Source organism: Leuciscus leuciscus (genome assembly GCF_965113295.1).
Source record: "Leuciscus leuciscus genome assembly, chromosome: 18".
In the NCBI taxonomy this organism is placed as follows: Eukaryota; Metazoa; Chordata; class Actinopteri; order Cypriniformes; family Leuciscidae; genus Leuciscus; species Leuciscus leuciscus.
Window position 1 is genome coordinate 36,428,551 of NC_138742.1, and position 25,698 is coordinate 36,454,248.

Consider the following 25,698-nt stretch of genomic DNA (forward strand, 5'->3'; position numbering starts at 1 on the left):
TTATCACTTTCTACCAATAGGTGGCGCAGTTACAAAACTGATGTGATGTGGTCAGAGTGAAGTGACAATGACACATACAAAGTTTGGTGTCAATATGTCAAGGCATTGCAGAGATAAAGCCTGAATAGTGTTTATAGCATCATGCCTCAACTTTGCTGCTGCGCTATACGAAAATGGTTTCGTCAATCGAGACGAAATCGATAACTTTTAGTCGGCACGGTCTGGAGATGATACGATTCGATTTTGGTGAAAATCGGACAAACGGTGTAGGAGGAGTTCGAAAATGTATGTTTTGAATGAAAATCAAGATGGCGGACAGAAAATTAGGCCAAATAAGGAAAACTTGGTTTCTATGTTCTCGGCTTGACCCAAGGAATCTATTAATACCAGTGGCATTTCAATAGGCAGATTTATTCAAAAGTTATTAGCATTTTTAGAAGTTTTGTTATAACTTTTGACCACTAGGTGGCGCTGTCTTGAAATATGTTGGGTACTTTCAGGAAATGGTGCTGAAGGCACTTTCTGAGTTTCATTAAATAACACCAATGCATTTGTTTAGTATAGCATTTTATTTCACAAAACTGTATTGAAGTCAATGGGAATTTCATGTTTTGTTCTATTATAGCGCCACCAAGAGGCTCAGTCACACCATTTTTTTTACATGTCCTCAGAGTGAGCCCATACATATGTGTGTCAATTTTGGTGAAAATATCTCAATTCGCTTCGGAGTTATAGACATTTGTATGAAAAAACACGTAAAAAATGACTGACACATGACTTTGATTGGATTTTACTACCCCTTACTATCAATATTTTCGCATTTGGGCATTGGCGTATAGCTATCGACCTATGTTTCCAAACTTCTGACGGTGGTTTCGTCTTGATCAGACTAGCGGTTTCGAAGATATAGCCAAATGTTTTTTAAGCGCTAAATCACAACGCTACACAAACCGTAAGGCGAAACCTAGCATGTTTGGTATCGTAGGACTCGGCAAGGATTCAGGAGTCTAATTAGATGAGTTTCGTGAAAATATGTCGACCACACCCAAAGTTATAAGCATTTGAATAAAAAGATTAACCACTAGGTGGCGCTGTTTCGAAACTTCTCAGGCTCCTTCAGGACATCGTGCTGATGACCCATACCAAGTTTCGTAACAATCCGTTCATGCGTTCTTAAAATACAGCATTTTAGCACAAAATTCAAAATGGCCGACAGTCAAAATGGCCAATATGGTTAAATTGGATATCAGTCGACTCAGCATGTCGCCCTGAATCTAACGAGACCAATTTTATGATTTTTGGACAAACTGTTCAGAAGTTATAAGCAAAAATAGCCATTTTTCATATCTCTGGACCAGTAGGTGGCGCTGGGCCGAAACGCAGCATGTAGCCTCAGGTCATGGTTGTGATGACATGTACAAAGTTTGGTCTGAATACAATAAAGCGTTGCGAAGATACAGCCTTACGACTGTTTTCGCAAGCGCTACGTAAAATTTGTTCGAGCGTTTATTGAAAACGGTTTGACAAATCAACTAGATTTTAATAACTTTTTGTCAGAACTGCCTGAAGATGATCTGGTTCAATTTTCGTGCAAATCGGACAAACCGTCTAGGACGAGTTCGAAAAAGTAGGTTTTGAGAATAATTCAAAATGGCGGCCATGTTTTCATGACGGCAAATGACGTCATAGGGTGCAATCGAATCGTCATGAGCTCAGGAATCAGAGGAAAAAAGAATTTTGTTGATTGGCCTTACGGTTCAAAAGTTATTAGCAAAACAAAAGTGAAATTTTGGACAGGTGGTGGCGCTAGAGGGAATGACTTAGAAACACCAAAATTGGTGTATTTAATGTTGGGAATGTCCTCTATCAGAATGTCAAACCAAAACAACTTTCCCGCAATCGGTTCTATGGGCTGCCATAGACTCCAAGAGCGGAAGAAGAATAATAATAATAATAATAATAATAATAATAAGAACGGGAACAGATACAATAGGTGCCCGCACCTTCGGTGCTTGGCCCCTAATAATAATAATAATAATAATAATAATAAGAACGGGAACAGATACAATAGGTGCCTCCGCACCTTCGGTGCTTGGCCCCTAATAATAATAATAAGAACGGGAACAGATACAATAGGTGCCCGCACCTTCGGTGCTTGGCCCCTAATAAGAACGGGAACAGATACAATAGGTGCCTCCGCACCTTCGGTGCTTGGCCCCTAATAATAATAATAAGAACGGGAACAGATACAATAGGTGCCCGCACCTTCGGTGCTTGGCCCCTAATAAGAACGGGAACAGATACAATAGGTGCCTACGCACCTTCGGTGCTTGGCCCCTAATAATAAGAACGCGAACGAAAACAATAGGTGCCTAGCACCTTCGGTGCTTGGCCCCTAATAATAGGAACGGGAACAGATACAATAGGTGCCTACGCACCTTCGGTGCTTGGCCCCTAATAATAATAATAATAAGAACGCGAACGAAAACAATAGGTGCCTAGCACCTTCGGTGCTTGGCCCCTAATAAATATAGCTGCAAGCAGCCATTACCGGGGCCAAGCACAATCAGACGACAAGACATGCCAACATGTCTGAAAGTGTCAGACCAACTGCAACAATGAGCAATTAAAGACATTTAAAGAGGATTTTAGACGAAATGGCTGAAAAATCATAGAAACAGTCAATAAAAATATGATTTAATGCATTATCACTTTTGACCAATAGGTGGCGCAGTTACAAAACTGATGTGATGTGGTCAGAGTGAAGTGACAATGACACATACAAAGTTTGGTGTCAATATGTCAAGGCATTGCAGAGATAAAGCCTGAATAGTGCTATTAGCATCATGCCTCAACTTTGCTGCTGCGCTATACGAAAACGGTTTGGTCTACCCACACGAAATCCATAACTTTGAGTCGGCACAGTCTGGAGATGATACGATTCGATTTTGGTGAAAATCGGACAAACGGTCTAGGAGGAGTTCGAAAAAGTAGGTTTTGAATGAAAATCAAGATGGCGGACAGGAAGTTTGGCCAAATAAGGTAAACTTGGTATCTATGTTCTCGGCTTGACCCAAGGAATCTATTAAGACCAGTGGCATTTCAGTAGCCAGATTTATTCAAAAGTTATTAGCCTTTTTGTAAATGTTGTTATAAGTTTTGACCACTAGGTGGCGCTGTTTCGAAATATTTTGAATACCTTTAGGGGATGATGCTGATGGCACATTCTGAGTTTTGTAATATTACACTAATGCATTTGTTTAGTATAGCACTTTATTTCACAAAACTGTATTGAAGTCAATGGGAATTTCATGTTTTGTTCTATTATAGCGCCACCAAGAGGCTCAGTCCCACAATTTTTTTTATGTGTCCTCAGAGTGAGCCCATACATATGTGTGTCGATTTTGATGAAAATATCTCAATTCGCTTCAGAGTTATAGACATTTATATGAAAAAACACGTAAAAAATGACTGACACATGACTTTGATTGGAATTTACTACCCCTAAACATCAATATTTTCGCATTTGGGCATTGGCATATAACTATCGACCTATGTTTCCAAACTTCTGACGGTGGTTTCGTCTCGATCGGACAAACGGTTTCGAAGATATAGCCAAATGTTTTTTAAGCGCTAAATCACAACGCTACACAAACCGTGAGGCGAAACCTAGCATGTTTGGTATCGTTGGACTCGGCAAGGATTCAGGAGTCTAATGAGATGAGTTTGGTGAAAATAAGTCAACCACACCCAAAGTTATAAGCATTTGAAAAAAAAAATTCACCACTAGGTGGCGCTGTTTCGAAACTTCTCACGCTCCTTCAGAACATCGTGTTGATGACCCATACCAAGTTTCGTAACAATCCGTTCATGCGTTCTTAAAATACAGCATTTTAGCACAAAATTCAAAATGGCCGACAGTCAAAATGGCCGATATGGTAAAATTTGATATCAGTCGACTCGGCATGTTGCCCTGAATCTAACGAGACCAATTTTATGATTTTTGGACAAATTGTTCAGAAGTTATAAGCAAAAATAGCCCTTTTTCATATCTCCGGACCAGTAGGTGGCACTGCGCCAAAACGCAGCATGTAGCCTCAGGTCATGCTTGTGATGACCTGTACCAATTTTGGTCTGAATCCGATAAAACGTTGCGGAGATACAGCCCTACGACTGTTTTCGCAAGCGCTACGTAAAATGTGTTCGAGCGTTATTCGAAAACGGTTTGACGAATCAATTTGAATTCCATAACTTTTGGTCAGCACTGCCTGAAGATGATCTGGTTCAATTTTCGTGCAAATCGGACAAACCGTCTAGGACGAGTTCGAAAAAGTAGCTTTTTCAGCACATTCAAAATGGCGGCCATATTTATAAGCCAGAAAATGACGTCATAGGGTGCAATCGAATCGTCATGAGCTCAGGAATCAGAGGGAAAAAAATTTTTGTTGATTGGCCAAATGGTTCAAAAGTTATTAGCATAATAAAAGTGAAACTTTGGACAGTTGGTGGCGCTAGAGGGATTGGTTTTAAGACACCAAATTTGCTATGGTGACTTTTCAGATGGTCATCTACCAGTGTGCCAAATTTCATAACTTTCCCGCAAGCGGTTCTATGGGCTGCCATAGACGCCTAGTCGGAAGAAATAACAGAATAATAATAATAAATATAGCTGCAAGCAGCAATTATCGGGGCCAAGCGCAAGCAGATGACAGCATATGCCAACATGGCTGAAGGTGTCAGACCAACTGCAACAATGAGCAATTAAATACATTTAAAGAGGATTTTAGGCGAAATGGCTGAAAAATCGTATAAAAAGTCATTCAAAATACGATTATCACTTTCGACCAATAGGTGGCGTAGTTACAAAACTGATGTGATGTGGTTAGAGTGAAGTGACAATGACACATACAAAGTTTGGTGTCAATATGTCAAGGCATTGCAGAGATAAAGCCTGAATAGTCCTTTTGGCATCATGCCTCAACTTTGCTGCTATGCTATACGAAAACGGTTTCGTCTATCGACACGAAATCCATAACTTTTAGTTGGCAAAGTCTGGAGATGATACGATTCGATTTTGGTGAAAATCGGACAAACGGTCTAGGAGGAGTTCGAAAAAGTAGGTTTTGACTGAAAATCAAGATGGCGGACAGGAAGTTCAGCCAAATAAGGAAAACTTGGTATCTATGTTCTCGGCTTGACCCAAGGAATCTATTAAGACCAGTGGCATTTCAAAAGCCAGATTTATTCAAAAGTTATTAGCCTTTTTGGAAAATTTGTCATAACAATTGATCACTAGGTGGCGCTGTCTCGAAATAGTTTGGGTACCTTCAGGGGATGGTGCTGATGGCATATTCTGAGTTTCATAATATTACACCAATGCATTTGTTAAGTATATAATTTTAATTCACAAAACTGTATTGAAGTCAATGGGAATTTCATGTTTTGTTCTGTTATAGCGCCACCAAGAGACTCAGTCCCACCATTTTTTTTATGTGTCCTCAGAGTGAGCCCATGCATATGTGTGTCAATTTTGGTCAAAATATCTCAATTCACTTCGGAGTTATAGACATTTATATGAAAAAACATGTAAAAAATGACTGACACATGACTTTGATTGGATTTTACTACCCCTTACTATCAATATTTTCGCATTTGGGCATTGGCATTTAGCTATCGACCTATGTTTCCAAACTTCTGACGGTGGTTTCGTCTCGATCGGACTAGCGGTTTCGAAGATATAGCCAAATGTTTTTTAAGCGCTAAATCACAACGCTACACAAACCGTAAGGCAAAACCTAGAATGTTTGGTATCGTTGGACTCGGCAACGATTCAGGAGTCTAAAGAGATGACTGTTGTGAAAATAAGTCGACCACACCCAAAGTTATAAGCATTTGGGGAAAAAAATTCCCAACTAGGTGGCGCTGTTTCGAAACTTCTCAGGCTCCTTCAGGACATCGTGCTGATGACCCATACTGAGTTTCGTAACAATCCGTTCATGCGTTCATAAAATACAGCATTTTAGCACATAATTCAAAATGGCCGACAGCCAAAATGACTGATCTGGGAAGATTGGATATCAGTCGACTCAGCATGACGCCCTGAATCTAACGAGACCACTTTTATGATTTTTGGACAAACCATTCAGAAGTTATAAGCAAAAACAGCCATTTTTCATATCTCCGGACCAGTAGGTGGCACTGCGCCGAAACGCAGCATGTAGCCTCAAGTCATGCTTGTGATGATATGTACCAAGTTTGGTCTGAATACGACAAAGCGTTGCGGAGATACAGGCTTGTGTCTATTTTCGCAAGCGCTACGTAAAATTTGTTTGCGCTGTATTCGAGAACGGTTTGATGAATCAACACGAATTCCATAACTTTTTGTCGGCATGGTATGAAGATGATCTGATTCAATTTTCGTGGAAATTGGAGCAACGGCCTAGGAGGAGTTCAAAAAAGTAGCTGTTTTGGAAAATTCAAGATGGTGGCCATATTTTATGACGGAAAATTACGTCATAGGGTGCAATCGAACAGTCATGAGCTCACGAATCAGAGGAAAAAGGAATTTTGTTGTTTGACTTTACGGTTAAAAAGTTATTAGCAAAATAAAAGTGAAAATTTGGACAGGTGGTGGCGCTAGAGGGAATGACTTAGAAACACCAAAATTGGTGTATTTAATGTTGGGACTGTCCTCTATCAGAATGTCAAACCAAAACAACTTTCCCGCAATCGGTTCTATGGGCTGCCATAGACTCCCAGTCGGAAGAAGGAAGAATAATAATAATAGGAACGGGAACAGATACAATAGGTGCCTAGCACCTTCGGTGCTTGGCCCCTAATAAGAACCGGAACAAATACAATAGGTGCCTCCGCACCTTCGGTGCTTGGCCCCTAATAAGAACCGGAACAAATACAATAGGTGCCTCCGCACCTTCGGTGCTTGGCCCCTAATAAGAACGGGAACAGATACAATAGGTGCCTACGCACCTTCGGTGCTTGGCCCCTAATAATAGGAACGGGAACAGATACAATAGGTGCCTACGCACCTTCGGTGCTTGGCCCCTAATAATAGGAACGGGAACAGATACAATAGGTGCCTACGCACCTTCGGTGCTTGGCCCCTAATAATAAGAACCGGAACAAACACAATAGGTGCCTCCGCACCTTCGGTGCTTGGCCCCTAATAAGAACGGGAACAGATACAATAGGTGCCTCCGCACCTTCGGTGCTTGGCCCCTAATAATAATAATAATAAGAACGGGAACAGATACAATAGGTGCCCGCACCTTCGGTGCTTGGCCCCTAATAATAATAATAATAAGAACGGGAACAGATACAATAGGTGCCCGCACCTTCGGTGCTTGGCCCCTAATAAGAACGGGAACAGATACAATAGGTGCCTCCGCACCTTCGGTGCTTGGCCCCTAAATATAGCTGCGAGCAGCGATTGCGGGCCCAAGCCGGTGGCACCGCCACCCTGGTGCCTTTAGTTACACTAAAGGCACCGGGGTGGCGGTGTCACCGGCTTGTGCCCTCCATCGCTGCTCGCAGCTATATTTATATATATATATATATATATATATATATATATATAAAAAAATGTAACAAAAAAAAAAATATATATATATATATATATGAAGAGTTCAGATGCAAAAGCCTCTAAATGCCATCTGAAATTTTCTTATAGAATGATCATTTTTATCAAGCTTGTATATTTAAGTTCAGTAATTTCACTTAAATGACAATTAATAGGTAATCTTCATTGCCATTTAAGTGAAATTATTGGATTTAAATATACGAGCTTGATAAAAATGATCATTCTATAAGAAAATTTCAGATGGCATTTAGAGGCTTTTGCATCTGAACTCTTCATATATATATATATATATTTATATATATATATATGTAATGAAGATGAAGTTGAAATATGGTGAAATATGTTCACAATCCCCTATGATGTCTTTATGTCCTATGTATGTATTCTGAGTGGCAGTTTCTATATGATGAGGTTATGATCCGTGATAGCATTGGAAATAATTAGCCAAAATGTAGGCCTACAGTATGAGCCCTTTAACGTGTTAAGGTGATATAAAGCCATAGAATAGCTTTAATATTTTTTTTGTGACTGGGTATGTTTAGGCATAATATAATATAAAAATATATATATAAAAAATCTAACTTATTTAAAAAACACTGTGTGAGAGAGAGAGAAAATTCTCCAAAAAACCCACTTCAAACCAAAATATCTGACTTCCTGTTGGTCGGAGATAATGACTGTAAATTAGAAAGTTGTCCGGCTCGATGAGACCAATATACGTACTGATTTTTATAACTGTGGGTAAAACTAACCCGCCCACTTTTGTCAAAAGCATTTAGAAAGTGACACACTTCCTGCTGCCAGTTGGTGGCGCTACAACTTTGACTCACAATAGTTACATCCATCTGATCGGCCTCTTACCACAAACACACTGCTGAAGTTTCATCAAGATCAGTTAATGTATGCAGAAGTTATAACACTTCGTTTTTCTCTTTTCTCGCCATAAATTCGTTTCCTCGCCACGGCCAAACCGTTTGAGATATCAAAAATCCGTCCGCAATTTAGCATCCTCAATGTCTTGACTTCATGCTGCCCGAGTTTGGAGGCGACTGAATTAATTCTCTAGGAGGAGTGTTTCAAATTCCACAGCAAGCGTTTTCCAAACAACCCATAATAGCCGACTTCCTGTTGGGCGGAGCTAATAACTTAGAGTGCAGAAGTTGTTCGGCCCGAAGAGATCTATATGTGTACCGAGTTTCATATTAATTCATGCAAGCGTGTTTGATATATGGACCAAGTTTTCAGACCGTGTTCAAGGGGGCGCTGTTGAGCCCCCCTGCCACGCCCGGGTACCAGCTTCAGCCCGGCCCTGATGACCTTGGGTTCTGACCTGTGTGAAAAGTTTCAAGAGTTTTTGAGCACGTTAAGGGCCCCAAAAGCCCCTGAAACCTTGAAAAACAAAGATTATGTGGAATAGACAACCCCCCCCCCCCCCCCCCCCACACACACACACACACACAGACACACAGAGAGAGAGAGAAAATTCTCCAGAAAGTCCACATTCAAACCAAAATATCTGACTTCCTGCTGGTCTGAGCTAATGACTGTAAATTAGAAAGTTGTCCGGCTTGATGAGAACAATATACGTACCAAGTTTTGTGATTTTAGGAAAAACTAAGCCCCCATTTTTGACTAAAGGTGGCGCTACTGAGCCATTCCACCACGCTCGTTTCTGAAACTTTGCACATGTCTACTGGATAATAAATGTGATGTGTCTGTCGAGTTTCATGCAATTTCAATTATGTGAAGAGTCTCAAAAGCATCCGAAAAGAATCTTAAAGTTTGATTCGTTGCCACGGCAACAGTATCTAAGATATCAATAATCCTTTCACAGGTCTACATCTGCCGTGTGTCTACATTATACACATAAAGTTTTAAGCAAATCGGGTAAAAATAAGAGGATGATTTCAAAGCATTTTGAAAGTGACACACTTCCTGTTGCCAGTTGGTGGCGCTATAACTTTGACTCACAATAGTCACATCCATGTGATCGGCCTCTTACAACGAACACACTGCTGAAGTTTCATCAAGATCAGTTAATGTATGCAGAAGTTATAAAGCACTTCCTGTTTCTCTTTTCTCGCCATAAATTCGTTTCCTCGCCACGGCCAAACCGTTCGAGATATCAAAAATCCGTCCGCAATTTAGCATCCTCAATGTCTTGACTTTATGCTGACCGAGTTTGGAGGCGAATGGATGATTTTCCTAGGAGGAGTATTTTAAATTCCAGAGCGTACGTTTTTCAAACAACGCATAATAGCTGACTTCCTGTTGGGCTGGCGTAAAACTTAAAGCACGAATATTGTTTGGCCCGATAAGATCTATATGTGTACCGAGTTTCATACTAATTCATGCAAGCGTGTTTGATATATGGACCAAGTTTTCGGACGCCGTTCAAGGGGGCGCTGTCGAGCCCCCCTGCCACGCCCGGGTACCAGCTTCAGCCCGGCCCTGATGGCCGCGGGTTCTGACTCGTGTGCAAAGTTTCAAGAGTTTTTGAGCATGTTAAGGGCCCCAAAAGTGCCTGAATAGTCGTAAGAAAAATAATAATAAATATAGCTGCGAGCAGCGATTGCGGGCCCAAGCCGGTGGCGGTGTCACCGGCTTGGGCCCTCCATCGCTGCTCGCAGCTATATTTATATATATATATATATATATATATATATATATATACACATATATATATATATATATATATATATATATATATATATATAATAAAGACGGGAAATTTTACTTGTCTTACCTTATTCTGATTTTATGATACACTCAAAATATTCCACAACAAATCCTTTAAATTTAATGTAAAAATAAAAACGAAAGTAAGCCGTGTTGGTCTCACGTAACCCTCTCATTAGAATCAAAATGTTTCAATATTTGCTATGTATTTGGATGCTAAACTATTCTTTATTATAGGCTTTGTACTTCACTCGTGTTCCAATATCGATGGAAAAAATCATCCTCTTCACACGCGCAAAAATGTGCTTGGAAACATCACAGTGGAGCTCTGCTTACTGTGAATGGTACAAATTGTACTACTGACTATTTAAACAGAGCAGTGTAATTCGTATATGTTATGTTGACTATTTGTATTATTATATTGTATTAGGGCTATAATGAACAGGCTGCGATGTCAAGATTGCAATTCTGGAATGTGTGTGTGTGTGTGTGTGTGTGTGTGTGTGTGTGTGTGTGTGTGTGTGTGTGTGTGACGCGGTTGCGGTTGAACAGTGGACACATAAAAACATAAATAAAATGTATTAGTTTATTCCTACTTCCATAGGAATACATTGAAAATGCTCGCTCTACTCCGCACCATTATCAATGTCTGTGCGGACATCTGTATTTTATTTTCGCTTTTAAGTTAGCGATTTAAAAGCCCTCAGCGGTGTCACACGTCGATTAACCGGTGGGAAAATGTTATCACAGTCACATCCCTAATATATAAATACAATAGGCCTACCTGAAAGAGAATTTTACTTGCCCGACCAGAGTATAGCCTGATTAGAACGTCAATAACAAAACAAATTACTTGGGAATCACTAAAATGAGAGAATATTCTAATTTCATTACATTCATTTTAAGTTGCAATCAGCAGTTAATAATAAATGTCTTACTGATCAATGGTAACAAGGTTGCCCTGCTGAGGCTCATGCAGCTTCTCCAGGAGAATTGTAAACAAATGAGCGCAGCACACAAAAAAGCAACCCAGTTAACAACATACTGACTATAAAAATGACAAATATGGAGTTTTTATATATTTTATAACATATAAGCAACCTCACTTGACGAGTAGGCTACTATTTCCTGAATACAATCACGATTGAAACTGTGACATTGATTTCATACAACAGGTTAATAAACAGTTACAATTAAGTCACTTACATTTTAGATGCAATATTGACTGTTTTTGTTCTGTTTCAGCAGCAAAAATAGTTAAACAAAGATCACAGCAGAACCATCGCGCATCTCACAGCAACTTGTTTTCTCATTACTGAATGATTCAGCATTTTGAAACGAATCGGTTGACTCAAAGATTCAATGGTCAATCCATAAACATCTGTCTCAATCATGAATGACTCAGTCATTCGAACGAATCGTTTGAACGAATGAATCAATGACTCGCTCATTAAGATGGTCGCCTGGCGACACCTAATGGTGGTTTAGTGTTTAAAAGTATCATTCTTTCCAACGTGCACCATTATCAATGTCAGTGCGGACGTCCGTTTTTTACTTTCACTTTTATATTAGCGATTTAAAAGCACCCGCTCGTGTCACACGTCGATTAACCGAAGGGCAAATATCCTCACAGTCATACCTAATACATTTATATTTAAATACAATAGGCCTACCTAGTAAAACGTTTTATATACTATTTTGATTTCCTTTTGGACACAAGAGGGCAGTATAGCCCTATGTTTGCTTTTTTGTTGAACCAAATAGCACTAAATAGCCTGTTTTTAACTTTTTCATACTCCTTGAATAGCAAAAACAGAATAAAATGGGTTTAGTTCTAATATTTGTATAATTTTATATAAAAATAAATGGTGTATAATTACATTTTTAGAAGTTATGAGATGTTTCCTGCTTCCTTTTTGACATTAATTTAATCCCTCGCCATAACAAAACCGTTTGAGATATTCAATATCCGTTTACAATTTAGCATCATTCATATATTTGTATCATGTTGAAAAAGTTTGGTGGGAATAAAATAAATAGTTTAAGAGGAGTGGCTAAAAATTCAGAGGCTGATTTTGCAAAAAAATCCACATTCAGACCAAAATATCTGACTTCCTGATGGCCGGAGCTAATGAATGTAAATTAGAAAGTTGTCCGGCTTGATGAGTACAATATACAAACTATTTTTTTTTTACTGTAGTTAAAACTAACCCCCCCACTTTTGTCAAAAGCATGTTGAAAGTGACACACTTCCTGCTGCCAGTTGGTGGCGCTATAACTTTGACTCACAATAGTTACATCCATCTGATCGGCCTCTTACCACGAACACACTGCTGAAGTTTCATCAAGATCAGTTAATGTATGCAGAAGTTATTCCACTTCGTGTTTCTCTTTTCTCGCCATAAATTCGTTTCCTCGCCACGGCCAAACCGTTCGAGATATCAAAAATCCGTCCGCAATTTAGAATCCTCAATGTCTTGACTTCATGCACACCGAGGTTGGTGGGGATTGGATGAATTCTCTAGGAGGAGTACTTCGCATTCCACAGCAAGCGTTTTCCAAACAACCCATAATAGCCGACTTCCTGTTGGGCTGGCGTAAAACTTGACCAGGGGAAAGTTGTTCGGCCCGATGATATCTATATGTGTACCCAGTTTCAAATTAATTCATGCAAGCTTGTTTGATCTATGGACCAAGTTTTGGGACCCCGTTCAAGGGGGCGCTGTTGAGCCCCCCTGCCACGCCCGGGTACCAGCTTCAACCCGTCCCTGATGGCAGGGGGTTCCGACTTGTATGTAAAGTTTCAAGAGTTTTTGAGCACGTTAAGGACCCCAAAAGCCCCTGAAAACTTGATTAACAATATAAAAGCAATAGTCAAATCCCCCCTCCCCTCACACACACAGAGACACAGAGAGAGGGAGAGAAAATTCTTCAGAAAATCCACATTCAAACCAAAATATCTCTCTTCCTGTTGGTCGGAGATCGTTAATGTAAATTAGAAAGTTGTCCGTCTTGATGAGAACAATACACATACCAAGTTTTGTTGTTGTTGATAAAACTAACCCCCCCACTTATGACTAAAGGTGGCGCTACTGAGCCCCTCACCACGCCCGTTTCTGAAACTTTGCACATGTCTACGGGCTAATAAATGTGATGTGTCTGTCGAGTTTCATCCAATTTCAAGTATGTTAAGAGTCTAAAAAGCATCAAAAAAGAATATTAAAGTTTGAAGCGTTGCCATGGCAACAGTATTAAAGATATCAAAAATCCTTTCACAGGTCTACATCTGCCGTGTGTTTACATTATACACATAAAGTTTGAAGCAAATCGGGTAAAAATAAGAGGGTGATTTCAAAGCATTTTGAAAGGGACACACTTCCTGCTGCCAGTTGGTGGCGCTATAACTTTGACTCACAATAGTCACATCCATGTGATCGGCCTCTTACAACGAACACACTGCTGAAGTTTAATCAAGATCAGTTAATGTATGCAGAAGTTATAACACACTTCCTGTTTCCATTATTCGCCATCAATTCGTGTCCTCGCCACGGCCAAACCGTTCGAGATATCAAAAATCTGTCCGCAATTTAGCATCCTCAATGTATTGACTTCATGCTGACTGAGTTTGGAGGCGAATGGATGAATTCCCTAGGAGGAGTACATTAAATTCCACAGCATGCGTTTCCAAACAACCCATAATAGCCGACTTCCTGTTGGGCTGGCGTAAAAAGTAAAAGTACGAAAGTTGTTCGGCCCGATGAGATCTATATGTGTACCGAGTTTCATATTATTACATGCAAGCGTGTCTGATTTATGGACCAAGTTTTCGGACCCCGTTCAAGGGGGCGCTGTCGAGCCCCCCTGCCACGCCCGGGTACCAGCTTCAGCCCGGCCCTGATGGCCGCGGGTTCTGACCCGTGTGCAAAGTTTCAAGAGTTTTCGAGCACGTTAAGGGTCTCAAAAGTGCCCGAAAGGTTGACAGAAAAATAAGAATAAGAATAATAATAATAATAAATATAGCTGCGAGCAGCGATTGCGGGCCCAAGCCGGTGGCACCGCCACCCTGGTGCCTTTAGTTACACTAAAGGCACCGGGGTGGCGGTTTCACCGGCTTGGGCCCTCCATCGCTGCTCGCAGCTATATTTATATATATATATATATATATATATATATATATATATATAACAACAAAAACAAAAACAAAATATATATATATATATATATATATATTTTTTAAGTGTGTTTATATATATATATATATATATATATATATATATATATATATATTTTTTTTTTGTTGTTGTTGTTGTTGTTGTTATATATATATATATATATATTAAATTTTTTGGATGCTAAACATTTGTTTATTATAGGCTTTGTACTTCACTCACGTTCCACTATTGAAGGGAAAAATTATCCTCTTAACATGCGCAAATATGTGCTTGGAAACATCACAGTTTAGCGGTGATTACTGTGTTTAAATAGTCAGTACAATTCATACTATTCAGAGCAGTGTAATTTTTATATGTTAGGTTGACTATTTTATTATTATATTTTATAAAGGCTATAATGAACAGACTGCGATATCAAGATTGCAATGCGCTCGCTCTGCACCATTATCAATGTCCGTGCGGACGAACATATTTTACTTTCGTTTTTAAGTTACCGATTCAAAAGCCCCCAGCGATGTCACACATCGATTAACCGGTGGGAAAATTTTCCCACAGTCACATCCCTAATATATTTATATATAAATACAATAGGCCAACCTGAAAGAGAATTTTACTTGCCCGATTGAATGATCAATCTATAAACATATGTCTTAATCATGAATGACTCAGTCATTCAAACGAATCGTTTGAACGAATGAATCAATGACTCACTCATTAAGACGGTCGCCTGGCGACACTTAATGGTGGTTTAGTGTTATGTTTAAAAGTATCATTCTTTCCAACGTGTGTGTGATTTGTGTGTGCAACATTATCAATGTCCGTGCTGACGTCCGTATTTTTCTTTCACATTTATATTAGCAATTTAAAAGCACCCGCTCGTGTCACACGTCGATTAACCGGTGGGAAAATATCCTCAGACACATACTTAATAAATGTATATTTAAATACAATATTGGCCTACCTAGTAAAAAGTTGTATATACTATTTTGATGTCCTTTTGGACACAAGAGGGCAGAATAGCCCTATGCATGACTTTTTTTTTTTTTTTTACTTTACTGTTTTTAATTTTAGAATAAAATTAGAATAAAATTCTTTTTAAAAACAGAAAAAAATGGGTTTAGTTGTAATATTTGTATACTTTTATATAGAAATAAATGGTATATAATTACATTTTTAGAAGATTTGAGGCTTTTTAGTGTTTCCTTTTTGGACTTTAATCCCTCGCCATAGCAAAACCGTTTGAGATATTTATTATCCGTTCACAATTTAGCATATTTAATGTATTTTCATCATGTTGAAAAAGTTTGGTTGGAATAAAATAAATAGTTTAAGAGGAGTGGCTAAAACTTCAGAGGCTGATTTAGCAAAAAAATCCACATTCAGACCAAAATATCTGACTTCCTGATGGCCGGAGCTAATGAATGTAAATTAGAAAGTTGTCCGGCTTGATGAGTACAATATACAAACTATTTTTTTTTTACTGTAGTTAAAACTAACCCCCCCACTTTTGTCAAAAGCATGTTGAAAGTGACACACTTCCTGCTGCCAGTTGGTGGCGCTATAACTTTGACTCACAATAGTTACATCCATCTGATCGGCCTCTTACCACGAACACACTGCTGAAGTTTCATCAAGATCAGTTTTTGTATGCAGAAGTTATTCCACTTCGTGTTTCTCTTTTCTCGCCATAAATTCGTTTCCTCGCCACGGCCAAACCGTTCGAGATATCAAAAATCCGTCCGCAATTTAGAACCCTCAATGTCTTGACTTCATGCACACCGAGTTTGGTGGGTATTGGATGAATTCTGTAGGAGGAGTACTTCGCATTCCACAGCAAGCGTTTTCCAAACAACCCATAATAGCCGACTTCCTGTTGGGCTGGCGTAAAACTTAGAGCACGAAAGTTGTTCGGCCCGATGAGATCTATATGTGTACCGAGTTTCATATCATTACATGCAAGTGTGTTTGATTTATGGACAAGTGTTAGGATCCCGTTCCAGGGGGCGCTGTTGAGCCCCCCTGCCACGCCCGGGTACCAGCTTCAGCCCGGCCCTGATGGCCGCACGTTCTGACCTGTGTGCAAAGTTTCAAGAGTTTTCGAGCACGTTTAAGGCCCCAAAAGCCCCTGAAACCTTGAAAAACAGGAATTTTAAACAAATCTCACTCAAAAGACAAATCCCCCCACCCCTCACACACACAGAGACGCAGAGGCAGAGAGAGAGAGGGAGAGAATTCTCCAAAAAATCACATTCAAACCAAAATATCTCACTTCCTGTTGGTCACAGCTTATGACTATAAATTAGAAAGTTGTCCGGCTTGATGAGAACAATATACATAACGATTTTTGTGACTCTACTTAAAACTAAGCCCCCACTTATGACTAAAGGTGGCGCTACTGAGCCCCTCACCACGCCCGTTTCTGAAACTTTGCACATGTCTACGGGCTAATAAATGTGATGTGTCTGTCGAGTTTCATCCAATTTCAAGTATGTTAAGAGTCTCAAAAGCATCAAAAAAGAATATTAAAGTTTGAAGCGTTGCCATGGCAACAGTATTAAAGATATCAAAAATCCTTTCACAGGTCTACATCTGCCGTGTGTTTACATTATACACATAAAGTTTGAAGCAAATCGGGTAAAAATAAGAGGGTGATTTCAAAGCATTTTGAAAGGGACACACTTCCTACTGCCAGTTGGTGGCGCTATAACTTTGACTCACAATAGTCACATCCATGTGATCGGCCTCTTACAACGAACACACTGCTGAAGTTTAATCAAGATCAGTTAATGTATGCAGAAGTTATGCATACATGGATGTGACTATGCATACATGGATGTGATCACATGGATGTGACTATTGTGAGGGGTGGTAGTGGCGCAATGGATAAGACACATGCCTTTGGTGTGAGAGACCCGGGTTCGAATCCACTGTGAGACACCAATGTGTCCCTGAGCAAGACACTTAACCCCTAGTTGCTCCAGAGGCGTGCGACCTCTGACATATATAGCAATTGTAAGTCGCTTTGGATAAAAAGCGTCAGCTAAATGAATAAATGTAAATGTAAATGTAAATGTAAGTTATAACACACTTCCTGTTTCCATTATTCGCCATAAATTTGCTTCCTCGCCACAGCCAAACCGTTTGAGATATCAAAAATCCGTCCGCAATTTATCATCCTCAATGTCTTGACTTCATGCTGACCGAGTTTGGAGGCGAATGGATGAATTCCCTAGGAGGAGTACATTAAAATCCACAGCATGCGTTTCCAAACAACCCATAATAGCCGACTTCCTGTTGGGCTGGCGTAAAAAGTAAAAGCACGAAAGTTGTTCGGCCCGATGAGATCTATATGTGTACCGAGTTTCATATTATTACATGCAAGCGTGTCTGATGTATGGACCAAGTTTTCGGACCCTGTCGAGCCCCCCTGCCACGCCCGGGTACCAGCTTCAGCCCGGCCCTGATGGCCGCGGGTTCTGACCCGTGTGCAAAGTTTCAAGAGTTTTCGAGCACGTTAAGGGTCTCAAAAGTGCCCGAAAGGTTGACAGAAAAATAAGAATAAGAAGAATAATAATAATAAATATAGCTGCGAGCAGCGATTGCGGGCCCAAGCCGGTGGCACCGCCACCCTGGTGCCTTTAGTTACACTAAAGGCACCGGGGTGGCGGTTCCACCGGCTTGGGCCCTCCATCGCTGCTCGCAGCTATATTTATCAATGTCCGTTATCAATGTCCGTGCGGACGTCCGAATTTTACTTTCACTTTTATATTAGCGATTTAAAAGCACCCGCTCGTGTCACACGTCGATTAATCAATGGGAAAATATCCTCACAGTCATATACCTAATACATTTATATTTAAATACAATATAGGCCTACCTAGTAAAAAGTTTAATATACTAGTTTTATATCCTTTTGGACACAAGAGGGCAGTATAGCCCTATGTTTGCTTTTTTGTTGAACCAAATAGCACTAAATAGCCTGTTTTTAACTTTTTTTATACTTCTTGAATTGCAAAAACAGAATAAAATGGGTTTAGTTCTAATATTTGTATAATTTTCTATAAAAATAAACGGTGTATAATTACATTTGTAGAAGATATGAGATGTTTTCTGATTCCTTTTTTGACATTACTTTAATCCCTCGCCATATCAAAACCGTTTGAGATATTTATTATCCGTTCACAATTTAGCATATTTAATGTATTTTCATCATGTTGAAAAAGTTTGGTGGGAATAAAATAAATAGTTTAAGAGGAGTGGCTAAACATTCAGAGGCTGATTTTGCAAAAAAATCCACATTCAGACCAAAATATCTGACTTCCTGATGGCCGGAGCTAATGAATGTAAATTAGAAAGTTGTCCGGCTAGATGAGTACAATATACAAACTATTTTTTTTTTACTGTAGTTAAAACTAACCCGCCCACTTTTGTCAAAAGCATTTTGAAAGTGACACACTTCCTGCTGCCACTTGGTGGCGCTATAACTTTGACTCACAATAGTTACATCCATCTGATCAGCCTCTTACCACGAACACACTGCTGAAGTTTCATCAAGATCAGTTAATGTATGCAGAAGTTATTCCACTTCGTGTTTCTCTTTTCTCGCCATAAATTCGTTTCCTCGCCACGGCCAAACCGTTCGAGATATCAAAAATCCGTCCGCAATTTAGAATCCTCAATGTCTTGACTTCATGCACACCGAGTTTGGTGGGGATTGGATGAATTCTCTAGGAGGAGTACTTCGCATTCCACAGCAAGCGTTTTCCAAACAACCCATAATAGCCGACTTCCTGTTGGGCTGGCGTAAAACTTAGAGCACGAAAGTTGTTCGGCCCCATGAGATCTATATGTGTACCGAGTTTCATATCATTACATGCAAGTGTGTTTGATTTATGGACAAGTGTTCGGATCCCGTTCCAGGGGGCGCTGTTGAGCCCCCCTGCCACGCCCGGGTACCAGCTTCAGCCCGGCCCTGATGGCCGCACGTTCTGACCTGTGTGCAAAGTTTCAAGAGTTTTCGAGCACGTTTAAGGCCCCAAAAGCCCCTGAAACCTTGAAAAACAGGAATTTTAAACAAATCTCACTCAAAAGACAAGTCCCCCCACCCCTCACACACACAGAGACGCAGAGGCAGAGAGAGAGAGGGAGAGAATTCTCCAAAAAATCACATTCAAACCAAAATATCTCACTTCCTGTTGGTCACAGCTTATGACTATAAATTAGAAAGTTGTCCGGCTTGATGAGAACAATATACATAACGATTTTTGTGACTCTACTTAAAACTAAGCCCCCACTTATGACTAAAGGTGGCGCTACTGAGCCCCTCACCACGCCCGTTTCTGAAACTTTGCACATGTCTACGGGCTAATAAATGTGATGTGTCTGTCGAGTTTCATCCAATTTCAAGTATGTTAAGAGTCTCAAAAGCATCAAAAAAGAATATTAAAGTTTGAAGCGTTGCCATGGCAACAGTATTAAAGATATCAAAAATCCTTTCACAGGTCTACATCTGCCGTGTGTTTACATTATACACATAAAGTTTGAAGCAAATCGGGTAAAAATAAGAGGGTGATTTCAAAGCATTTTGAAAGGGACACACTTCCTACTGCCAGTTGGTGGCGCTATAACTTTGACTCACAATAGTCACATCCATGTGATCGGCCTCTTACAACGAACACACTGCTGAAGTTTAATCAAGATCAGTTAATGTATGCAGAAATTATAACACACTTCCTGTTTCCATTATTCGCCATAAATTTGCTTCCTCGCCACAGCCAAACCGTTTGAGATATCAAAAATCCGTCCGCAATTTATCATCCTCAATGTCTTGACTTCATGCTGACCGAGTTTGGAGGCGAATGGATGAATTACCTAGGAGGAGTACATTAAATTCCACAGCATGCGTTTCCAAACAACCCATAATAGCCGACTTCCTGTTGGGCTGGCGTAAAAAGTAAAAGTACGAAAGTTGTTCGGCCCGATGAGATCTATATGTGTACCGAGTTTCATATTATTACATGCAAGCGTGTCTGATGTATGGACCAAGTTTTCGGACCCCGTTCAAGGGGGCGCTGTCGAGCCCCCCTGCCACGCCCGGGTACCAGCTTCAGCCCGGCCCTGATGGCCGCGGGTTCTGACCCGTGTGCAAAGTTTCAAGAGTTTTCGAGCACGTTAAGGGTCTCAAAAGTGCCCGAAAGGTTGACAGAAAAATAAGAATAAGAAGAATAATAATAATAAAATATATATATATATATATATATATATATATATATATATAAATATAGCTGCGAGCAGCGATTGCGGGCCCAAGCCGGTGGCACCGCCACCCTGGTGCCTTTAGTTACACTAAAGGCACCGGGGTGGCGGTGTCACCGGCTTGGGCCCTCCATCGCTGCTCGCAGCTATATTTATATATATATATATATATATATATATATATATATATATATATATATTAAAAAAATATATACATATATATATATATATATATATATATATATATATATATATATCAGACAAGTAGTATTCTCTGTCTTGTCACTTAAAAAAAAAATATAGATAGATAGATAGATAGATAGATAGATAGATAAATTAATGAACATATATATATAATATATATATATATATATATATTTTTTTTAAGTGTGTGTATATATATATATATATATATATATATGTATGTATATGTATATTCTTTTTTCCCCTATTTTTAATATATATTATTATTATACATATAATAATTATATATATATATATATATATATATATATATATAATTAATTTTTTTGGATGCTAAACTATTGTTTATTATAGGCTTTGTACTTCACTCACGTTCCAATATTGAAGGGAAAAATTATCCTCTTCACATGCGCAAAAATGTGCTTGGAAACATCACAGTTGAGCGGTGATTACTGTGAATAGTATGAATTGTACTACTGAATATTTAAACAGAGCAGTGTTTTTATATGTTAGGTTGACTATTTTATTATTAAGGCTATAATGAACAGGCTGCGATGTCAAGATTGCAATGCTGGAATGCACAATATGTTGTTGTTGTTGTTGTTGGTGTGTGTGTGTGTGTGTGTGTGTGTGTGTGTGTGTGTGTGTGTGTGTGTGTGTGTGTGTGTGTGTGTGTGTGTGTGGAGCAGTGTGTATATGTTAGGTTTACTATTTTATAATATTTTATTAAGGCTATAATGAACAGGCTGCGATGTCAAGTTTGCAATGCTGGAATGTGTGTGTGATTTAACAGTAGACACATAAAAACATAATTGGTACATCATTTTGTTCATACAGGACATCATTCAAACTGCAAAGTGTTTACTTATATTTATATACACTCGCAATAAAACACAACATTGTGCTTTTGTAAAATAAATTCAAGTAATCCACCCCCCGAAATTGCGTTCATTTTAAAATTAAACTAAAAGCTCTTGGCTAAACAGGCATTCATAACTGTGAGCGCCCACGGCGAGGAACAAGCAGAACAGAGCGAACGTTTTTTTAGTTAATTCCTACTTCCATAGGAATGGGCTTTATGCACAGCTACACTACTTCCTGAACTTCAGCCAGCTCTTTGTTTCCTGTCTGTCATTATTGGAAAAACTGATTAATCCAGGTGTGTCTGATTATTGTTACTGAGGTCAGGCACACCTGGATTAATCAGTTTGTCCAATAATGACAGACAGGAAACAAAGAGCTGGCTGAAGTTCAGGAAGTAGTGTAGCTGTGCATAAAGCCGCTCTACTCAGCACCATTATTAAAGTCTGTGCAGACGATCTGTATTTTACTTTAAGTTAGCGATTTAAAAGCCCCCAGCGGTGTCACACGTCGATTAACCGACATCCCTAATATATTTCTATATATATACAATAGGCCTACCTGAAAGAGAATTTGGCTTGCCCAACCAGAGTAGCCTGATTTGAACGTCAATGACAAAAAATAACTTGGGAATCACTAAAACGAGAGATTATTCTAATTTTATTACATTCATTTTAAGTTGCAATCAACGAACGTCAGATAATAAATGTATTACTGATCAATGGTAACAAGGTTGCGCTGCTGAGCTCGTGCAGCTTCTCCAGGAGAAACGTAAACAAATGAGCGCAGCACACAAAAAAGAAACCCAGTTAACAACATACTGACTATAACAATTACAAATATGGAGTTTTTATATATTTTATAACATAGAGTTAAGCAACCTCGCTTGACGAGTAGGCTACTATTTCCTGAATACAATCACGATTGAAACTGTGACATTGATTTCATACAACAGGTTAATAAACAGTTATAATTAAGTCACTTACATTTTAGATGCAATATTGACTGTTTTTGTTCTGTTTCAGCAGCAAAAATAGTTAAATATCACAGCAGAACCATCGCGCATCTCACAGCAACTTGTTTTCTCATTACTGAATGATTCAGCATTTTGAAACGAAACAGCATGTTGACTCAAAGATTCAATGGTCAATCCATAAACATCTGTCTCAATCATGAATGACTCAGTCATTCGAACGAATCGTTTGAACGAATGAATCAATGACTCGCTCATTAAGACGGTCGCCTGGCGACACCTAATGGCGGTTTAGTGTTATGTTTAAAAGTATCATTCTTTCCAACGTGTGTGCACCATTATCAATGTCCGTGCGGACGTCCGAATTTTACTTTCACTTTTATATTAGGGATTTAAAAGCACCCGCTCGTGTCACACGTCGATGGGAAAATATCCTCACAGTCATATACCTAATACATTTATATTTAAATACAATATAGGCCTACCTAGTAAAAAGTTTTATATACTATTTTTATATCCTTTTGGACACAAGAGGGCAGTATAGCCCTATGTTTGCTTTTTTGTTGAACCAAATAGCACTAAATAGCCTGTTTTTAACTTTTTTTATACTTCTTGAATTGCAAAAACAGAATAAAATGGGTTTAGTTCTAATATTTGTATAATTTTATATAAAAATAAACGGTGTATAATTACATTTGTAGAAGATATGAGATGTTTTCTGATTCCTTTTTTGACATTACTTTAATCCCTCGCCATATCAAAACCGTTTGAGATATTCAATATCCGTTCACAATTTAGCATCTTTAATGTATTTTCATCATGTTGAAAAAGTTTGGTGGGAATAAAATAAATAGTTTAAGAGGAGTGGCTAAAAATTAAGAGGCTGATTTTGCAAAAAAATCCACATTCAGACCAAAATATATGACTTCCTGATGGCCGGAGCTAATGAATGTAAATTAGAAAGTTGTCCGGCTTGATGAGTACAATATACAAACTATTTTTTTTTTACTCTAGTTAAAACTAACCCGCCCACTTTTGTCAAAAGCATGTTGAAAGTGACACACTTCCTGCTGCCAGTTGGTGGCGCTATAACTTTGACTCACAATAGTTACATCCATCTGATCGGCCTTTTACCACGAACACACTGCTGAAGTTTCATCAAGATCAGTTAATGTATGCAGAAGTTATTCCACTTCATGTTTCTCTTTTCTCGCCATAAATTCGTTTCCTCGCCACGGCCAAACCGTTCGAGATATCAAAAATCCGTCCGCAATTTAGAATCCTCAATGTCTTGACTTCATGCACACCGAGTTTGGTGGGGATTGGATGAATTCTCTAGGAGGAGTACTTCGCATTCCACAGCAAGCGTTTTCCAAACAACCCATAATAGCCGACTTCCTGTTGGGCTGGCGTAAAACTTAGAGCACGAAAGTTGTTCGGCCCGATGAGATCTTTATGTGAACCGAGTTTCATATTATTACATGCAAGCGTGTTTGATTTATGGACCAAGTTTTCGGACCCCGTTCCAGGGGGCGCTGTTGAGCCCCCCTGCCACGCCCGGGTACCAGCTTCAACCCGTCCCTGATGGCAGGGGGTTCCGACTTGTATGTAAAGTTTCAAGAGTTTTTGAGCACGTTAAGGACCCCAAAAGCCCCTGAAACCTTGATTAACAATATAAAAGCAATAGTCAAATCCCCCCTCCCCTCACACACACAGAGACACAGAGAGAAGGAGAGAAAATTCTTCAGAAAATCCACATTCAAACCAAAATATCTCTCTTCCTGTTGGTCGGAGATCGTTATTGTAAATTAGAAAGTTGTCCGTCTTGATGAGAACAATACACATACCAAGTTTTGTTGTTGTTGATAAAACTAACCCCCCCACTTATGACTAAAGGTGGCGCTACTGAGCCCCTCACCACGCCCGTTTCTGAAACTTTGCACATGTCTACGGGCTAATAAATGTGATGTGTCTGTCGAGTTTCATCCAATTTCAAGTATGTTAAGAGTCTCAAAAGCATCAAAAAAGAACATTAAAGTTTGAAGCGTTGCCATGGCAACAGTATTAAAGATATCAAAAATCCTTTCACAGGTCTACATCTGCCGTGTGTTTACATTATACACATAAACTTTGAAGCAAATCGGGTAAAAATAAGAGGGTGATTTCAAAGCATTTTGAAAGGGACACACTTCCTGCTGCCAGTTGGTGGCGCTATAACTTTGACTCACAATAGTCACATCCATGTGATCGGCCTCTTACAACGAACACACTGCTGAAGTTTAATCAAGATCAGTTAATGTATGCAGAAGTTATAACACACTTCCTGTTTCCATTATTCGCCATCAATTCGTGTCCTCGCCACGGCCAAACCGTTCGAGATATCAAAAATCTGTCCGCAATTTAGCATCCTCAATGTCTTGACTTCATGCTGACTGAGTTTGGAGGCGAATGGATGAATTCCCTAGGAGGAGTACATTAAATTCCACAGCATGCGTTTCCAAACAACCCATAATAGCCGACTTCCTGTTGGGCTGGCGTAAAAAGTAAAAGTACGAAAGTTGTTCGGCCCGATGAGATCTATATATGTACCGAGTTTCATATTATTACATGCAAGCGTGTCTGATTTATGGACCAAGTTTTCGGACCCCGTTCAAGGGGGCGCTGTCGAGCCCCCCTGCCAAGCCCGGGTACCAGCTTCAGCCCGGCCCTGATGGCCGCGGGTTCTGACCTGTGTGCAAAGTTTCAAGAGTTTTCGAGCACGTTAAGGGTCTCAAAAGTGCCCGAAAGGTTGACAGAAAAATAAGAATAAGAAGAATAATAATAAATATAGCTGCGAGCAGCGATTGCGGGCCCAAGCCGGTGGCACCGCAACCCCGGTGCCTTTAGTTACCTAAAGGCACCGGGGTGGCGGTGCCGCCGGCTTTGGCCCTCCATCGCTGCTCGCAGCTATATTTATA

General features: G+C 39.5%; 1 long non-coding RNA gene across 1 annotated transcript in view; it reads right to left on the reverse strand.

Annotated features, from left to right (window-relative positions):
* The window catches only part of LOC309480368, a 36,662-nt gene extending 34,564 nt beyond the window's left edge, over positions 1-2,098 (reverse strand). Inside the window, exon 1 of the long non-coding RNA XR_014199597.1 lies at positions 2,004-2,098. This is a non-coding gene — a long non-coding RNA (uncharacterized lncRNA). The remainder of the gene's footprint in view (positions 1-2,003) is intronic.
* Positions 2,099-25,698: the final 23,600 nt, after the last annotated feature.